The sequence below is a fragment of the Halyomorpha halys genome, unplaced genomic scaffold (genome assembly GCF_000696795.3).
Source record: "Halyomorpha halys isolate HHAL.00 unplaced genomic scaffold, Hhal_1.1 Scaffold243.1, whole genome shotgun sequence".
NCBI classification, from domain to species: Eukaryota; Metazoa; Arthropoda; class Insecta; order Hemiptera; family Pentatomidae; genus Halyomorpha; species Halyomorpha halys.
The window spans coordinates 452,719-472,192 of record NW_027106548.1 but is presented as its reverse complement, the minus strand read 5'-3'; the positions used below and the strand labels follow the sequence as shown (position 1 = coordinate 472,192).

General features: G+C 31.4%; 1 long non-coding RNA gene across 1 annotated transcript in view; it reads right to left on the bottom strand.

The window, feature by feature from the left end:
* LOC136795172 (uncharacterized) overlaps nt 1–18,396 on the bottom strand; it is a 21,626-nt gene extending 3,230 nt beyond the window's left edge. The window contains exons 1-2 of the long non-coding RNA XR_010842738.1: nt 18,195–18,396; nt 16,625–16,724 (exon numbers count right to left, since the gene is read on the bottom strand). This is a non-coding gene — a long non-coding RNA (uncharacterized lncRNA). The remainder of the gene's footprint in view (nt 1–16,624; nt 16,725–18,194) is intronic.
* Nucleotides 18,397–19,474: the final 1,078 nt, after the last annotated feature.

The window sequence follows — 19,474 nt, the reverse complement described above, 5'->3', positions numbered from 1 at the left end:
TATCCGTTCTTATTATTATATATTTATCCGTTATTATTACTATAAATTTATCCGTTATTATTAATATAAATTTATCCGTTATTATTACTAACAATAAGAGTTGATTTTTTCAAATAAAAAAAAAAAAAGTAGTAAAAAATCTGACATTTAAGCCCTGTTAAACTATTTCAATGAGAATACGACCTAGCTGATATTAAAGAACATTAAATTCTAAATTAATACTCGTATACTGACTGACTGTGCGTAATCAAAATCTATATAGCCATTTTTGAGAAAATTAAAAAAAAAAATTGAAAAATCGATTCTATTAAGTGTTATTTCTGCCCTGTCGATTTTCTGGAAAAAAATGTTGCTTTACCATCCCAGCAATAATTATGTTTTATTATATACATATATTAAATTTATTAGCAATAATTATATTAATATATAATTTTATTATCTTGTTCGATACTGGAAGTTTTATTAATAGTAAAAAAATATCGAAATAGCCTGAACTTTCTTTATTAAAACTATTACATTTGAAACGTTTCGGCCATCATCAACGACAATCTTAATTTTAATTACACCGCCTAAAGTTGATTGATAAAACTTTGCAGATTATTCTGCCCAATTCAATTTAACACAGTTAAAATAAACCTGTATTGGCCACTTTAGCATTTAATAATAAATTCTAAATTTTCAATTTTAATATCATTCACTTACCACAACAATATTATGAATTAAATAATATTGCTATAATGCTATAATGCTAATTGCTATAATAAAATAATATTCTGTAATGATGGTAAAATAGCAAAATTCTAAAGAATAGAATTTATTATTATATGTTATAGTGACAAATAAAAGTTTTGATTGTTAAATTGACTCGATAAGAATGTCCTGCAAGGTTTTATAAATCAACGTGAGGCTGTGATATTAAAATTAAGATTGCCTTCGGTGATGGCCGAAACGTCGGACTTGTGATGTTTTCATAAAGAAGGTCGAGACTGTTTAGATAATTTTTTCGTTACTAATAAAAATATATTAAATCAGTTCCATATTTATAAATATTGAGCTGACATAGCTAGATTTATATATTGAAGGACAAATCTCCACACACCTCAGAGCAGAAAGGCAGAAGGGAGGTACAGAAGAGGAATTCTCAACGTAAACAGTCTGTTCCAAACAGGAAACCGTTTACAGTGCCTGCCTAATAACGAAATATGCCCTCTAGGTTTATTTTCTTTGTTGGGTTGGAAAATATCTCTATGCTCTCCGGGACGATTCGTATAAACAAGCTGGGTTGGTGTGTGGCATTGTCTCTTCCCAGTATTGTTGGCAACAGGTTCACATCGCAGTGTAATTCTCAATAAGTTTCAGAAATATATTTAATCATTTCTGCTTGCATGTTTAATTACTGTATATTTAAGGTTTATAACATTTGCAGCTTCATCATCATCTTATTTTTTTACTTTTCCTTGAGTTGCCAATCGATATTGGGGAACGGCGTGGCTCAGCGGTAAGGCACTGTGCTACTAGATCAAAGGCTCTACGTCCGAATCCGGCTGTTACAAACTATTAATTATTCTTTTAATGTTGCCGTGAGTCAACCCTGTAGGTTCAGGGTGCACCCAGCCTCCTAAAGTGGATATCCTTAATAGGGTAAAAATTTGGCAGTTGTGCGTGATTCTGTCCCGATCACCTCCTTGCACAACCATTAGTCTAGTAGTAGTACTTGCTTATAAAGTACCGCACCCCTGCCCTTCACGGGTTTTAGTGGTACAGATGTAATTTAATTTTAACTATATCGTCCGCAAATCTTAAATTGGATAACTTGTATCGATTTATAGTTATCTAAGCTATGGAAGATATAATATAAAATTAACTTGTTGTTTTTTCTTTCCATTTTTTTTCCATTAGAGTGCAATTGTTTTTTTTTTTGTTTGATCTACGAATGTCATTATGTTTGTTATTAACTTTTCTCCCTTATTAAGAAATGTTATTTTTATCAATCTATTTTATCTTAATTTTTAAAAATTTATAACGTTGTATATAGTTAGGGGCGGCTTTTGTCCGGCATTATAACCCCCCCCCCCCCCATAATTAATTGTTAAAAAAACAATGTAGCTGTTATATTAGCCCACCAGGCCAATTTGGTATTAAATAAAATAAAAATACAATATAAAATGATTCCAAAAATTAGAATTGTGTATATCTTGAGGATGAACGAGCGCCCTAGGAGCCATTGGAGGCAGAGATGGGCAAAAATTAGCTAGAGTTGAAACTACTAGCTAAAGTTACCATGGAAACGACCCTTATTCATGAATGAACCATTGATAAATAAATATCGTTGCCATGGCAATGTTAGCTATTAGTTTCAACAATAGCTATTTTTCCCATTTCTAAATGGAGGATAGTCTGTTGTTTGTGCCTGTCAGTGTAATTGAATTTAAATTTGGAGAAAACATAAGTATGTACCATAAAATCTTGTTTCATGAAATCGTTTTTATTTAATAAACCTAAAATCTTTGTAAAGGACATTAAAACTATTTCCGTAGGCCAGGAGTCGTTCACCTTGTACATTTGGGAACGTTTATAGGTTATCATAACCTTCTACAGGTTATCCTGACAGTAACTATCATACAGTTTACATCATGGCAGTTGAAAGTATGAAATGAACTGAATTATTGTTTAAGATAATTTTACTCTGCAAAGTGGATTTAATTCTCTGAACTGAAGGCAGCTAATTCATATAGTTTGAAAATAAAAATAAACATAGAATGGCTACCTCTAATCGAAGCTGTCGTTTTGAAGGAAGCTCCAAAGAATAAAAAAAAAAATGTATTTTGTCGAGGTTAACTATATAAACATAAAAATATAATCAAAATAAAACCTTCATATTTAAAATAATGATTAGAAATTAAAAGAAAGAGGGCTTTCAAGAAAAAGTCCAATGAACAAACTGAATAATTTTTTTTATATATTTTATTTTATACCAGATAGGCCTGGTGGACCTTATATGGTTGATATAACCGTTATATTGTATATATATATTTTTTTTAACAGTTGATTATGGGGGGGGGGAGGTATAGTTTCGTACAAAAGACACCCCTAACTATAAACAATGTTATTATTAAAAGAAGAAAAAAATAATAATAAATTGATAATAATAATGCTTCTTAATAAAATAGGAAAGTAAAATTAATAACAAAAAATAATGATATTGGTACACTTAAATAAAACAAACAATTACCCACTAATAGTAAAAAAAAAACAAGTTAATTTGAAAAAGGGACAAGAGAAGAAAATAGAAAAATAAAAATAATAATAACGAATAAATAAAATGAGTAATAATAAAAAGTAAAATAAAGGTAGTGTGACAATGAATTAATTTTATATTTATTAAAATTTATAAAAGAATGTCCTGAAGTAGTCTGGGCTTCAGTCTTCGGGTTGAAATTGAATAATTAAAAGCACTAAACAAATTTACAAAATTAATAACAATATATAAATAAAATACTGAGTGCCTGGTCAGAGGAAGGTAACATATTTCTTGTTGTAACAGTAGTGTAAGACTATTGCTAGGAAGTTGTAGACGCTGCTTTTATGAATAACTTTCAAAAGTGGTCAAAAGTTGGTAGACCCACGTATATACTGTATCGACTAATATACCCCGTTATCTAATTTTAATTAAAACGTCAATAAGTTATAGGAACGACTAATGGCGATTAGACTGCAACCGATCTAGACATCTCGACAGAAGACCGTAGATTGTTGAATTGTGCTATTGTGCTATTGTGCTCGGCGAAGCCAACCAAATAACCCTCATTGACTGTTATTATTACATTTAAACATTATAATAAAAAATATAAATAATTTATCCTCAAAATTAAAAAAAATAATACAAATAAAGATAAATGTAATTAAATTAAATACTAGAACTACTTACAAATCAATCCTTGAACTTGGCCTGAACAGGTCTGTTCTGCCTATTTATAAATCAGATGGATTGCTTATTTCCAAGGTTCCAACTGATTATTTCGTCATCAGGCTCAGCCCTATCTCCCCGTAAACGCTTCGCAACATGTCCTCAAGCAGAGCTAACCTTTTTACGAGATTTAATAAGAGGATACAGGCGGTGTAAGGGCCCTTCTCTCTGGTCCTGTCGTAAACCTCTCCTCCTCCCCCTAAGACAGCCCCTTCACCTTACAGCATATTTTCTTTCCGTCATAGAGGCAATGGTCTGTGTCTTTCCCCCACCGGTCGTAATCCAAACTGACACTTTCTCTTTATTGACACTTTATGGTTGAGGGAGCTTAAGACAACGACGTGCAAAACTGTTATATATATATTTTTTAGCAATATTATCTCTTTATTTTTGTATTGTGTATACATGTATTTTTGTATATATGTATTGTAGAAATGTTGTGTTGATATTTAAAACTGTTTCTAGCATAACGGTTGTGCAAGGAGGTGATTGGGACAGAATCACGCTCGACCGCAAAGTGCTTCCGAACTCACTGGGCAGACACAACGGCCACAGTGAAACACATTATAATTATCTGCCCGGCCGGATTAGAACCAAGGTCCTTAGAGTTAGTAGTCCATTGCCTTACCAATGAGCTACCCACTTCCACATTAAAACTATATATAATAAGTAAATTTGATGTTTAGTTATACAATAGCATGATAAAAACATGTGGAGAATCTACCCATCGATAGAACTCCAAATTTCTAGAGGAGAAGATTTCGGGGCCATCTTCTTTTCAGACACCTAGGAGGATTATCAGGTAATGGAAGGGAAACCAGGTGAGAAACAAGTGGGTTTGGGTCATTGGAAATTTTATCATGGAAGAATTAGTATCTGGTTCTAAAGTATTCGCAATGTGGAATATTGAGGTCCTGATAGATTTGGATTGTAAGGGTTGGATAAAAAAGTAATCGGATGGTTTAGTGAAGACTCAAAGTCCGAAGAGGCCACATAATAATCCAATAAATGAGTCTTATGTAATGGATTGGAAGTTTAGACCGTTTGTCGAGTAAGTGTTGTAATAGTCGAAGAGCTGTTTTCGAGCAATTATATCTTTAACCATTTTTCGTTAGACCATTTTGTACCACTTTGGTCAGTCATACCGAATCTCTTATTCCATTCAAAGGACTCAAGGATTTTATAGCTTGTTATAAAAACTTGGACCTTGCGTAATCCTCCTGCGCTCTCCTAAAGAAAGTAAAATTAGTTTTTGAAGTAATTTTGCATTAAATACTCTATGTTTTTATCCTAAACAGTAATAGTTTGTTGTTCTGAATTATATTGTGAATTCTGAAATGATTCTGGTTCAAATCCAACATGGTCGTAAACGATTTTCTAAATCGTTTTTCTCAAAACTCATATCTGATATGTTTAAGATTTTTTTTGCTTTAGTTGAAAAAAAAAATGAAATTAATTTAAATATACAGCCTTATTTTTTATTTATTTATTTTTTCATAACCCTTTCAAAAGTTTAATGGCGTATTTATAAACAATGAACTTTCTCCTTTTTCTGTAGAACATCTACATTCTAAGGAGTCTTTTGGAGTGTATTATTTTTGTTGTCAGTATTTATAAAAGTGTATAATGTGTTAGGGCACACGTTATTTCTGAATTTAACAAACTTAAATCTAATAAAAACTTAATCCTAATACTACGTGACCTTATGTAGTGTGTTGCCAACGCACCGGAGGGGGGGGGGCAGGTGTTAACGTGTTGAATAACGGATATAAGGCCTTGAAATTTGCTGGAATAAGGCCTTGAAATTTGCTGGAATAAGGCCTTGAAATTTGCTCGAATAAGGCCTTGAAATTTGTTTGTTTGCTCTGCTTATAATGTATTGTAAAAACTAATACAATTAGAACTAGATAATGCATGTAAATTACAGTTATATAATTTGAGAAAGGAGTAGTTCAACTAAATTACCAGTTGTATAGTTTGTAAAATGGAGATTGGTCCGCTTTTGCGGACTGGGGGTACCCCGCTAATAAAATATAAAAATGTTTTATAAGGCTGTAAATCCTATACTTACAAAACATACATTTTACAAACTATACAACTGGTAATTTAGTTGAACTACTCGTTTCTCAAATTATATAACTGTAATATACATGCATTATTTAGTTCTAATTTTATTAGTTTTTTCAATACATTGTAAGCAGAGCAAACAAACAAATTTCAAGGCCTTATTCCAGCATTTTGTGCCTCTTTGAAAAAAAATTTGTGATAACTTTTCTTCTTTTTTTCGAACAATGTATTCTTTATTAGTTAAACTCAATTTTCTACGACCTATTTTTAATTATCCACCTTATATGTAAAATAAAATATTTATTACGCGTTAATCACTAAAAACTTTAATAATCGAGACATTTTTTCTATAACCTTGTTGCTTTTAGAAAAAGTTATAAAAATTATACGATTTGAGTTTTCTGATTATAATTGTTCCGAAGCAAGGCCGTTCCTTAAGATCCGAGACGATGTTCTCAATCCACGTCGGTGGGCCAACACATGTGACTGGAGTAAAGCGACTGGGCGACTGAGCGACTGGGCGACTGGGCGACTGAGCGACTAGGCGACTGAGCGACTGGGCGACTGTACGTAGGCTAATGAACTTAGCCCACAACACATTGTATTGCTGTGGCAAATGGTCCCACGCGGTATTTCACGATAAACCCTACAACACAAATATAATTCTCTGTCTTTTAAACCAAAACATACTTCTCACGAAAATACATAGTAAATAAATTTACAAACCATTTACGTTTTAATTAATATAAAACCACCCAAACCCACTAGTTTCTAACCTTGCTTCCTCTTCCATTCCGAGGCGCCTGAAAAGAAGATGGCCTCGTGACCTTATATTGTAAACTGTTTTTAGAGTTTTACTACTGGGTAGTTTCTCTACATGTTGTATTATATCATTATGTCATTATGATCAAATTTACTTGTATTTTTTATACAGTTGTAAATGTCAATAAATAAATAAATAAATAAAAAATTAATATAAATGGCGTTAACAGGTGGAAAAATTAAGATTTGTAATTTTACTCTTGAAAATATTATCAAAATAAAAAAAATCGATCCATAGAATTCAGAACTCTAAATAACATAGGAATTCATGAAAAATACAGAACATTTAAACAATTTAGAGTTTTTTTATAAAAAACGGCAGTATCCCCCCCCCCTGTTTCCAGGCGAACTAATTATTTGCTCATGGAGAGATATGACTCGCTATCAATAAGAATTAGAGCCCCGAGGTTTCTGTTAGGGCCGACAAAGACATTAACGGGGACTGGATGTGTTTAGCTTCTATTAGGAAGGCGGCCATCATTTATAACGGGCTCAGGGGAGGCTTAGTGACTGACACGGGTCCGATAACCGGGAGTGGGGGGTGTAATCCCCTCACGTGTGTCCCCACGTGTCCTGTCCTGTCTCTGATAGCATCTTACCGAAAGGGAGAGCTCTTTGCATCAGTCAACCAGGTTCTAGTTCTCATTAACATCAAGTTCTTAGAACGAGCTCTCGAGTTTCGCATATAGTGAATGACTATTTCACGATTAATTTACACCACATATTATGATAAGACTAGAAATGGCACCCATTCCTGTGGATATCATGTTTTAAAAACCAGCAAACTTTGTCCTCAAAATCAAAATACTTAATATGGGTTGGACTCGCTTCGTGGAACATTGTTATTTAAACCTTCTGCAACTAGACAGTAACAAGCGGTTGAGCTTGTCATATAACTGGCTAACACAGACAAACTTCTTGAGAGCTTTGGAATGTTAGACCCGATACTATTCAATGTTCCGTTAAGTACCAAATTCAGAATAGGGTAGATATAGGGTATTCGTCAAGGGTGAAGACATCTCATTTTACTGGAATGTATCTATAACCCGTGGTATGTTAGGGACTTCATTAAAACGGACGTTCTTCATAGTAAAAGAGCCCAAGAGGAGAAAAAAGTCAGTTATCTCACCCCAATTTTTGATTACTTTAATGAAAAATATGTATAATTACTAGTCGAAACTGATGAGTCGGCCAAGTATAGGTAGGGGGAATAAAAAAATGGCGACTGTTTCAAAACCTTAAAAATAATTAATTTTTTTTTCGGAGCTCTATATCTTTAAACCTACCACAACACTAGAAAATCTAAAAGAACATTATTTAAAGAAGAGTATATTTGCTGAAATATTAGCCCTAATAGAGCTATTTAAGTCAAATAGTTCTCGAGATATAGCCTTTTAAAAAGCAACATTTCATAAAAATGTACTGAAATATCAGTATTTAGTTAATTCATTTTGAGAAATCTATATCTGAGGAACTATGTGACGTACAGCTGTCTACGGCGAGAGTACCCACCGGCCTCACGGCTACAGTGAAACAGAAAATATTTATCTGTTCAGCCGGATTCAAACCCAGGTCCTTGGAATGAACAGCACAGTGCCTTACCAGTGAGCTACCCACTCCCGTATTTTATCTATATTTATGTATATTTCCTCCTTCTCCCTTCATTGTATATATTGATGTATGCTATCCTTTAATGCCAAATTATATTTAATATTTTCTTCTATTTCGTAATATTATATTACAACTTGTTGCTTTCAAATACAACGTCACATGCACCCCACTCCCCTACCTCATTGATACCTTGCATCCGCCTTTGGCTCATTATTTCGCTTTCCTTCATTCGGAAAGGTGGGCTTCCTGTTTTCCTTTTTTTCATGACAATTATCTTATCCTTATTTCCCTCTTTTAACATGTACTGTATTTTTACGTTTTTCTTTTATATTATTTTTTATATTGTTATAATTAAACAGGCATTAACAGTAATTAAACTATTTATTGTGAGCCAACTTTACAGGGCTCCATCAGGACTAAAAAAGATGCATGCAACGAAAATAATGTAACTGACCATGTAAATAGATAATATGAAATAAAACTAACCTAAGTTATGACTAAAAATGATTTAAAATATGTGAAAATTTACATAAAATTGAACAAAATAAATTAAAGAAATAAAATAAGATGTAGAGTGAAAAGTTTAACTGTAAAAAGAACCACGATAAAGTATTAAGTAATTACGAAATGGGAAATAATAGCATAAGTAGATGTTTCGGTGCTATCACCCCATCATCAGGTACTTGCTATAGTGTCATCTTCCAGCATAATTCCAAGATTGTGCAAGAATTTGCTATTAATAGTAGAGTAGTCATACGGTCTTCTCTCAATACCATATTTATATCTTCTTAATATTATAGGTTCTTACTTGATGACTTTGCATTATCTTTAATCTTTGAATTATGCTGCAACATGACAATGTAGCGAATACCTGATGAAGGGACGATAGCACCGTAACGTAAATGAATCATTAAAATAAAGAATGTTAACTTCATTATATATAATTATGATATTATTTCTCTTTTCATAATTATCTAACACTTTATTGTGATTCTTTCTACAGTTATACTTTTCACTGTACGTCTTATTTGTTTTCTTTAATTTGTTTTGTTCAATTTTTTAAATATTTTCACAGATTTTAAATCATTTTTAGTCATAACTTAAGTTAGTTTTATTTTATGTTATCTATTCCGATAGTTTGTTACATTACTTTAGTTCTGTAAAACGCTGGCTCACAATAAATAGTTTAATTAATGTTAATGCCTGTTTAATTATTGTTAACGGACAGAAGAATATTTCCTCTTACTTAATTTCAATTTTACTCTTCTTATACAGCCTTTATCATCTAATAACACTTGAACTATTCATGATGAGGTGTAGATAGTTGACCGTAGATTAATGATTGGAGAAGCTCGTTGGCAGGTGCGGTCAGCAAAGAACAACATAAATAAACAAAACAATATTTATTTATTTTATGTTATGGCGGAGAAGGTAGGCCTGAATCACATCAGTTACAGGCCTACCTTCTACGGCATAACCCTTGATGAAGACCTGAAACTCAGGTCGAAACGTCGGCATAAAATAAATAAATATGGTTTTGTTTATTTATGTTGTTCATTGCTGACTTCTCCATTCATTGAACTATTCATGTTTGTCAATACTATTTATATGTCCATAATGTTCGTTATTTTCTAATCATTCTATATATCCTTTTATTCATTGGTAGAAGGAAGCAGGGAGACTGTCGAAGAATTTAATGTGTCTCCGGTCTCCCTGCTTCCTTCAATCCAGTATTCTAGTCTATCACTCCATCCCCCCTTCCTGCGAGGTGGCAGGGCAGGAAAGGTACCAAAAACCCCATTAACATCATCTCATAACTCCATCTTCTGATGCACCTCCACCCCCTCCCTCACACTTCTTTTCGACTGTTTTTCTTATTATTTCATCATTATTAATTAATTAATTAAGGAGGAGCTCATATCTTAAAGTCCTCTTTGGTTCTAGTTGGAACATTTAAGTGTACCGAAGCCGTATTGATCCACGCCTCTGTTTATATTTTTTACATATATCTATTCCCATTAGAGCGCGCTGTAATGGAGGAGAGCATTATCCTTGATGGGAGAGAAGATAACCCTTTGGCTCCTGATGGCAGATATTAGTCAATGGTTACTTAGCCGTTTGAAATATCGAGTGGCGCCCCCCCTCGCTATACATCCTGCCATTGCACCCCCTCCTGCTATACATCGCCCCATTTGCTCATTATTAGTCTGTTCATTACCGCCCTCTCTCGGAGGTATTAGGCAGCTCGTCAGTGTCGGGACTCCCATCAGGTCCTCTAATGCCCGCCATTTATTAATACAATGTAGCCTTATGATCTCATTATGTATATCTTACGATTTGTGATAGCTATCCAAATCTCTCGATTGTTATAGTAATATATATATTTGATGCTACTACCAGATGAAAATGAATCAATCACACTTCATCTCGCCGATCGAATCTCATCGTTCTCGTTCTCTATGCCCTCTAATACTAAACATTTTTGCTGGTTTTACCGTTCCACTTTTCCACAAAACTTGTTATTGTTTACTTCTAAGTTTTCATTAAAGTAATTTATTACAAGATGCCTAAAGTGAGTGAAAAGTAGAAGTTGTGTGAAAGTTTGGCTAGTGAGTGCCTTGTTGATCTTCTAACTTGTTAGAATCAAGATGAGCTAATTGACAACTGTCATTACATTATTATTATTGTGTTCAACTGCTTTAGCAGTTATAATAACATACAAAAAAATACTAACACAATCAAAACACAAACTACGAGCAAGTAACTTAACACAATAATAAATAAAACGGTGATGATAAAATTTAACATGAGTTTTTCCATTTAACATGTTAAACTAAAGATCATGTTAATACCCTAATTAGATTTACACGCAATGGAGAGGTACAAAAGAATAGTCGATTCCTTACTGTTTCCAAATATAGTTAATAGAATTATTTGGCAGGCGAAAAAGGTTCTTCAAACACTACCTCTGAGTGCACTGTATTTGAAGATAATTCATTTAGAGAGAGAAATACTTTATTTATCTATGCTGCCTAAATACATTAGGTTGCTATCTCACACAGCATACTTATCCATCCGTAATCGGACATATATAAATTACACATACATGGTATAATCAGAAAAAAAAGAGATAGAATAATAAGATATAATAACAATTCCCCCCCCCCTCCTACAGTTTCCTTTTACAATCCATTTCGGTCTGTACAACAAATACAAATGTTTCAATTCATTCCTATTTTTCTTTCTCATTTCTGCTCCTCCAATTTCACCCTTTCACAATTTTTCAATTCACCCGATCAACAAATTCGCTCTCCGGAATTCACCCTCCTAGATCCTCTTCAGTGACCCGCTAAACAAATTCAATATTAGACGGTAATGTGAGATCAGACCATCATTCATAGTCACAGTAGTAGATCAGTTTACCAAAAACAAACAAATAGATAGATTTTACGAGAATAAGACTAACACATAGATTAAAAGGAAAATATAAAAAAAAAAAAACCAGTTACAGGAAACACTTGAATGGATAAATAAGTTTTAAAAAAACAAAAAAATAGTATTAATAAAATAAAATAATTTAATCAATAAATACGTTAAAACACGCAAATAGAGAGGTCAAAACATTAATATTTTAATTTAGTTCATAATTTTGCAGCCAAACTCCAAGAAACTTTTTTACCGGATTCGGATTCGTTTATTTCAATCCGAGATATCTGAATTCTCTGGAACTCCTAAACTTTGTACATTACCTCGGACCACTTTAAGTTTGTCCATTAGTTTGGTCCCCTCCTCTTCCCAATTCTAGAAATTATCTCTTGATTCTTGAATTTGCCTTTAGATAGCGCTGATTTTGTAATTTCAAATCAGTTTAAAAATATCTTCGAGTTGTTAAAAAATGTTTACTGTCATGAATCTTTTCCCCTGAATAATTCTTTATCAAAAGAAATTGCCAACTTGAACGATGTAGAACAATTTAAAATTAAAATTATGAGCTGACAAGGAGAGAATGTTGCGTGCCTGCTCTTGGTAACATTAGGGCATGCCAGCCATCTGTTATCAGAGCCCTCAGCTGGTGGGTGGGGTAACAGGATTTCTTAGGTCAGTGGCTAAGGTTAATTTCAATTATATTATATTTTATCCAGGTGAGGTAATGAATAGTGTTCACCATATTTCAAATTTGAGCTCATAATTCATCCTACTGAATGTCATCTCGCTGCTCCAAAAGTACGAGTATAATGACAGGACAAGCAGAAGGAAAATAATTCTAATTTGTTTTAATTGAATGGCCCACAAATTGGTTTTTATTTTTCTATTATAATAGTTCATATACATTGTGGGTTAGTATTGCAAATATAAGGGCTTTTCAATTCATAAAATATTTTCAATTTTTTGTATATTATCAATTTTTATCCCTTTTCATCTCTTGATTTGTACTTTCTGTAATATTTCTTCTCTTTATCTGTTACTATTACCGTTTTCATTTATTGTTTATAACCATTAATTTGTCTTACTTAATTTTTACGTTATATTGTTTAACCTTGTTATTTTCCACTTATTTATTTGTACTGATGTTAAGTTTGTATTTTTTTTAGCCCTGACAAAGCTCTACAAGGTGGGGAGAAACGTTGGCTAAAATAATAATAATACACCAATTTACTATTTGAGTTTAATTTGACCGCACCTAGACCAAATTTCATTTATTCATAAAGTAATAAATACCTCACAGTAACTTTTACGATTTGAATACGTCATCGTTCTTCTTAAAATATATCACAAATTTTACATTTCTGGCGTAATAGCAATAAGGAAAGCAATTTAAAATATTAAGAAAAAATTTAAGTGAACAGAATATTATGAAAAGTATAATAATGTAATATAATAGTATAAAATGATTTAACAAAATAAGTATGTTTTCTTTACAAAAATTATAGAATTAAAACTGATAATAACATTATTTAAGATTGTCACAACAGGGTTAGCAGAAGGGAATCGTGTTACGGTTCATCAGAATAATTAAGTTTTTTAACTTGTTTTCTAGAGGCGAATTGTTTCTGCTCTAAGCTTATAAAACTGTTTCATTAATTCGTAATGATAACAAATTTAAATCATATATTGGGTATAAAAATGACGAAAGGAGCATTTAGTTCGTTAACAGATATCAATACTTCCATTATAAACCCCCTAATCCATTAGTTTCTAACCTTGTTTCCTCTTCCATTCCTGACAGTCCTCTGAAACGCCTGAAATGAAGATAGCATCAAGACCTTTTAATGTAAAAATGTGATTTGAGTCCTACAAATGGATAGTTTCTTTACACTTATGAATCAATCGTACCATTATGATCGTACCTCAAATTCACTAGATGTATTATCTACAGTTGTAAATTACAATAAAAAAAAGTATGTATATATATATTATCGTAATGTCAAATGGAGTAAATATTTATCGGTGTAAAATGAAACAGAGAACACATAAGCCGAAGACAAGTTCCGATCTTGCTATTGACAGCTGTTGAGTTGATATCGTTCTAAACAAAGTACAAAACACTTCTTGACAATTGTAAGTAAATATCTGTTATTATGTAATTAATTAAGAAATTTAATAAAATAAAAATAATTACAATTTACAACATAAAATAACTAACTAAACTAAACAAATTAAATCCGAAAAAAGTTAAAATAAGTTTTATATCAAATAAAAAAATTGGTTTGAGGAGAAGATGATTTGGGTGCGGTCAGAAAATTATACAAATAAGTTGAAAAAACTTATATTATAGTGTCTACGTTTCGGCCAGAATTTCCAGCCTTCGCCAGGGCTACTTAGATTTCCAATCTTCTATAAATAGCCCTGATGAAGGCTGGAAATTCTGGCCGAAACGTTGGCACTATTAAATAAGTTTTTTAAAACTTATTTGTGTAATATTCCACCAGGAGCTCTTATGCATTTATCATTTAACATGACTTTAAATTGGGCTGCTCACAATGCTATACTTATAACATTTAACATGGTAAAACATTTTACATTTAACACAATATCATGAATACCCCTAGTGTGTTAGTGCATATCATGGAAACATAACATTTGAAAGTTTTGGATTTGTTTTCAAAGTAACGTGTTCCAAAGATATTATCGTCATGAGGGGTTTCTTTTTCTACTTTCATCCATCTACAAACTATACTATTTTTACTTTTACTTACTATATATGACGGTAAATTATTCCGATCGTACAAGATTTCGAATTAAGTCTTCTAAAATGGTAAAGGTAGATCAAAAACGAAAAGTCGTACAAAATTGAAATTACATAATTAATGCAGGTATATTGTCTGGGGTGCGACAAAAAATTTTAATACAAAATCGATCAATCAGAAGGGCCACTTTATAGAATCGATTTTTCTCTCTTTTTTCGATTTTCTAAAAAAATCAGAACATTCTAGTAATGCTTAATATGGTATAAATCGTACTATTTGTATTATAGTATTTGTGCTATGGTAAATCAAAAAGTAAACTACTATTTTTTTTTTCGGTTGGTTCTCAGACCTTGTAGCTCATTGGCCGCCCGAACCAGCCTTCTCCACGCTTCCTATCTTGGGCTACTGCTTTCCAGTTCTTTTGCATCTTTGTTGATTCTGCCTATCCATCTGGTTTTTGGCCTACGGGTGATCTCTTGCCAACTATAATGACATTCATTGTTACGCAGAAGCATCCTGATGAATTGCTTCAAGCCACACGTCCCCCCCCCCATTATCTTAAGCTCCTTGCCTCATATCGTAAGATATTGCAATCTCTGCAAGCAGTTCAATATCAGTTCTTCTCCTCCATCGTTTCCGAAAGTAGACAGTTTCAAATACCTCGACTTCACAATAACATCAACAAATGATCAACGGACTGACATGAACCAGCGTATAACAAGTGCTGACAGAGTCTTCTCTCTGTCAATAATACTAAAATCCCGAAAAATATTTAAAAATCTGAAACTAAAGGTGTGCAATGCCATGATAAAGCCAGCTTCGTTATACGGCTGTGAGACCTGGGCTCAAAGAGGGACCCTAGAAAGCAGAATCCAGAGATTTGAACAGAAAGTTCTACAGGAATGCTCAGCGCCTAAGCATTTGAAACAACTTATTCACACCAAATTGATTGAATTTTAAAATATACAATCATAAACTAGAATTAATTATTGAATCCGATGGTTGGGGAAATTCTTCAATAACTTAAAGTATGGGAAGCAAAATTATTTATCCGTTGGTAGTTTGACTTTTGATTTTGGTCCGAAAACCTACTACATCCGACGGGTCGGTAGCAAATTAAGGTAAACTTGTACCAGCCAATCCAAATCCCCATATACATATTAGCGCATTCGCTAAATTGCCTACGAATGGCGAACCTGTTTAAAGGCACCTTTGGGTATTTTTTTTTTTAATTCTTTCCTATTACTAGCTGTATATAATAAATTTTTTCATCAACGTTTCATGACTCTAGTTTCATCTTCAGGATAAACAATCTGAAATAAAGTTTAAATTACATTTAAGATACATTGGTCAGGGAGTTAAAGATTATAAAATATTTTCAAGTAGTGGACTTTATAAAATATTTTAATTTAGGAAGAAATATTGAATTATGGAGATCTAATCTGAAAATGTATTTAAAAAGCAGTACTCATCCTTAAGCAAAGGTGTCTATTTTATAAGATTGTAAAATTATTTCAGAATGTTGGAGAAGAGATCCAAAATATTTTGCACTATACTTACAGAGTGCAAAACATTTTATTTTAATTTACATTATTTTGTTTGTTATGAAATTTTTATTCCATAAAACAGATATTTGATTATATATAAATTATCCACCGTCAACAATCTTCTCATCATGAAGATATTTGAGATAATTTTAGTTTTCATTATTTTTAGTAATCCTATGGAAGAGTTATTGGTTATTGAAAATGTTAAATTTATTATAAAACTTATTTAAATGTTGTGATTTTTATAGGGAAATGAGCAGCATGGAACGTTATCGGAGACCTCTTCCGTTGCCTGTACCTTGCCCAAAACCACCCCTCCCACCCAGCGTTAGGTATGTATTATGATTCATAAGATTTGATGGTTTTCTATAATTAACTATTGCATATATTATATTATACTTTTTATAAAATAGTTTACTTACAGTCATTGAACAAACTTTATGTATGTACTTTTGTATTTTAATATTTCTGATTCTACTGACAATGCTGGGAAGGACATAGTATCTGTGTTTTTATTAAAACCTAGTGGCAAAAAAGAAATATTAATAATTTATAATAATTATTATTGATTAGTTATTAACTATTTAGTTATATATTTATCATTAAAACTTTATGTATATATAAGTAATTAATTGTAGAAAGATGTTCTGAATGATGGTAAAAAAAGTACACATGATAGCAGAAAGAAATATTTATAAATAACCAACATTTCACCCATAAAAACTAACCCATGTCATTGAAGTAAATGTGTGTATTTGTGTTTGTGTAAGTATGTCTATCTTTATAATTATAATAGTCCATAGGCGTTGATTACCAAAAGGTTTTATGCCTTTAAACAACAATAAACAAACAAACATTTCACCCCACATTGTCAGTCTTTATCAGGACTAAATGAAAAATTGTTGAGTATTATAAGACTCTCAAAATATACATATTTAATTAAATTAGATTTGTTTTACTGCTTATATCAATTATTCATGATGTTGTGTTAGATGTAAAAAATGTTGATATACTAAATGTTAAAAGTATTGCCAGCTGGTTTGTTTCTATCACTACAATCTGTCATTAACATTCTAAAAGACGGAATTATTTCTTTATTTAACACACTTTAACATTTAAACTAAAGCACATAAATATATATATTTTATATATATTTTTTTAATAGTTGCTTTATTCATTTAGTTTACTTGATATGTACATTTGTAAAGTCTGATCATTCTTTACAAGATCTGTATCTTTTTTTAATTTAGCCCTGATGAAGCCCTAAAAAGTGGTGCAAAATATTGGCGATTAAAAGTTTATTCTGCTATTAAGTGTAAGTTTTTTAATTATCAACAATACCCATCTTCCTAAAATTAATGTACTAGTTTAAAAAATGTCTAAAGTGACATATTTTGATAACCAAAGGCGTTGAAGACCAGGCTGTTGAATGCCCTCTCAAAAAAACAAAAAAAAAACAAGCAATATTTGATTATTTCAATAAATACATTTTTGTAATACTAATCGATGTAGCAAACTCTTCCTTTCTTATTATTATTCAATACTTGTTACTTTTATGTATTTAATGGTAATTAATTGAGTTACAATTTTGAAGTTTAATTGTATGTATTTATCAAACATCTAGACCAATATTTGTCTTCCGAGTTGATATTAAAATAATAAAGACATTGTAAGGTTGTAAAAAAAACAAAAAAAAAAAACTAATGAACTTGAGTGATTCCTTGGATAAATTATACATCACTAAAATATTTTAACATACTAAGACATTTTAATTTTATGTCAGTCAATTTTAGTTTTACAAATAGCAGAAGGAATCTCATGAACTATAAGATCGATATTGATTTTATTGGTGATTATGATGATTGGTTATTTAATTCTCAAATACAAGTCTACTATTTGAACTGATATCAATCATTTCAATTGATTACATTGTTAAAATTCTTTTTTTGAGGTATCATTTTTATAATAATATTTATTTGGAATAGAACTAACCTGATTGATCTGTATCTAAGTATTGTTATTTTGTATTTACTTTTAAGTGATGCTCAAAACTTAGTCATCTCTAGCAGAGTTTGTGATTTTTTTTTACAATAAAAGATAGTTTTCTGTAATTAGAAATTATGTAGAGAAAAACAGATTGAGAACAATATTATTTTTACTCGAATATTGCTAAAGTTTATGTCTGGGCTTGTGGATGCAGTAGTCCTCGTAGTTGACAGAACCGCCGCTAGGTACCGCTGAAGACTAGAACATGCCTCTTAGGTCGCCCTATTTTTGATGAAGATTAAATTAGTAAACAAAACATATCTTCAAACTTTCTTAAGTCGTAATAATTATTCAATTAAAGAATATAAGAGATTAATTAATTTTTTTTCATGTTCTAATTAGATTTTATAGAATGATTGTTTCAGTTGTGTATGATTTTGGAGACCTGTGGTAGCCAAGTTTCGAGCCTCCCATCCCGCCCCCCCTAAAATTCATACTCAAAATTCGAAGATGTGGGTGTGTGTTAAACATAGTAATACAATGATAATTACGTTGCATAATTATGTTAAGCATTATATATAATGTAAATAATAATATACTCAAAATTCGTATTTAATATAATACTTTCGGATCCGGCATTGCTTCGCAATTGGGAGATATAAGATTGTAGATAGATTAATTGAATGCAATTGAAAGTTTGATATAAATTAATATATTTAGTTATTTATAAATTAGATTAATGATTGGGATAATAGTATATTATATCTATTTAGTTTAAGGAGGTAAATAATACTATATAATAAACATATAATGGTGAAAAAATAGAAATAACTTCAATAAGGCTTAACCAATCAACACGAAACTTGGGAGTGGTTTAGGAGGTTAGGGAAATTTTTCAGTTTCTATAAACTGAACCAAAAGGCACAAACCAGATCTAATTTAACAAATTAGAACTGGAGATATAAAATCAAATGTTTGAAAAGTTTTTCTTTATTCGGAACTAATATTTCAATCTTATAATAGCATTAAATCTTAATTTTATCTAAAGTTAATGTCGGTTAAAAGAATAGACTTTCTTTCAACATTCTTGCAGTTGTATTAACGTAGAAATTGAATAAAATGCAGAGGAGTTAAGAACGATTACATGAACAATGGTCACGGGTCGAAAATTAAAATCTACCAAATAAACTAAGCTGAAAAATTACCAATTTTTAATTTCTTTGAAAAATGGTATTTAAAGGTTTCAGACGAGACTAAAAACGAATGTGAGTTACTTATTACTATAT